Here is a 1,729-nt window from a genome sequence, read left to right on the forward strand (position 1 = left end):
CGACGACGATGAGCAATAGCTGCGGAGAGACGACACACGGAGAGGCGCTGCGGAGAGACACTGGGGAGAGACGCTGCGGATAGACGCGCGGAGAGATGCGTGGAGCGAGAGACACGCGGGGAGAGTGGCGAGGAAAGCGAGTGGGCTCGGGCGCAAGGCACGGTGTGGATGGAGCGGACCACGACGGCGGTGGTGGCGGTGGTGGCGGTGATGATTACCGACGAGCGGCAGCCGAAGGAGGGAACACGCCTGCGGGGATCGCCGCCACGGAGATGGAGCGACGAGATGGGTGCGTGAGATGGGGTGCGTGAGATGGGTGCGTGAGATGAGTGCGTGAGTCCGTGCGCAGGAGCGAGAGACGGATCGTGGCATGGGACAATATCGTGTTTGGGAGGGCTCCATCCAGCAGTGGTAGACCGTGGCCCCTCGATGACGTCGACGGAGCGACGGAACCGGCGGAACACGCAAGCGGGCAGACAACGGCGTCGCAGGGACCGTGATGGATGGCACGACATGGAGGGAGGTGGGGGGGGGGGCGGAGGGAGTGCCCTTCACACAGCAGTGGATAGACCACGGCTCATAACGATGGCAGCGATGGTACAGTCCTGGAACCAGCGGCGGCGTCGGTGGCGTGCCTCCGCAAAACGTCTCCGATCAGCGCGGTCGGATACTTGCGGTGCGAACTGAAGTTGAACGCGGGAACGTTACGTGGACAGCCACGCCGAGAGGAGCCCCCCCCCCCTCTCCCAACGCCCCCCCCCCCCACCCCTTTTCACAAAAACCCCGCAAGGCAAATGCGAGATCGGCGACGCGGTCGCTAATTTGTCCGGATTTTTTTTTGGGGGGGGCGGTTTATGCGCCGTGCGGCCACGCGTTTCTCGACCACCGCCACCACCACCCCCACTACCACCACCCCCCCCCCTCGCTATTTCCGGGGCGCGTCGTCCCGTGTGGATACCCGCCGGACGAGCGGCAGCTGCTGTGGGACCACAGGGGCCCTCTCTGCTCCACCGCCCCCCACCACGGCAGCTTTCAACGTCACGCAGACGGCGCTTCCCGCTCGGCAGCGGCTGCCCGAGCCGTCTGCGTGACGGGGCAGAAATCCGCGACGGGCGTGCGCTTGTTTCATTTTTCGCGTTTCATTCGATGACTTTTTTTTTTAACTTACTCGCAACGGCGAGCGCGGCGCGTGTCTCCCCCGGGGGCTCGTGGGGGGTTGTGTCGAGCGGCCGATGGCTTCGGTTCGGATCGACAGCAAAGTCACTTTTCATCGCAAGGCTCCCGGGGGCCACTAACAGCCCCTGCCTGACGCGCGGCCCCACCGCTCCTCTCGGCAAATACACAAGATGTGAGAACCCCCCTCCTCCTCCGCCACATCATCATCATCGTGCTGCTTCTGCTGTTGTCACCCCCCCCTCCACCCCCTCCGACGGATTTAGAATGCCTGGCGGCCGCTCACACACTGCTGGTGTCACATTGGCAGCGAGAGTGGCCCCCCGATCCGAACCCCCGGCCGGAAAAATTAGCGAAGAACGCCGACGTAGAGCGGCGACGGCGCGTAGAGAGCCCCCCTAACCCCCCCTCCCCCCCTCCCCCTAAAACGCCCCTCGTGCTGCCTGCGCCCGAGGGGCGTCTGGGGGGGGGGGGCGGCCACGTGGCCACCAGAGAGTCCGACCGCGTCTCTCCTCGCTCGGCTTCTCCCCATTTATTTTTCGTTATTTTTATTTAA

This window comes from Lampetra planeri, chromosome 58, assembly GCF_965212315.1.
Source record: "Lampetra planeri chromosome 58, kcLamPlan1.2.h2, whole genome shotgun sequence".
In the NCBI taxonomy this organism is placed as follows: domain Eukaryota; kingdom Metazoa; phylum Chordata; class Hyperoartia; order Petromyzontiformes; family Petromyzontidae; genus Lampetra; species Lampetra planeri.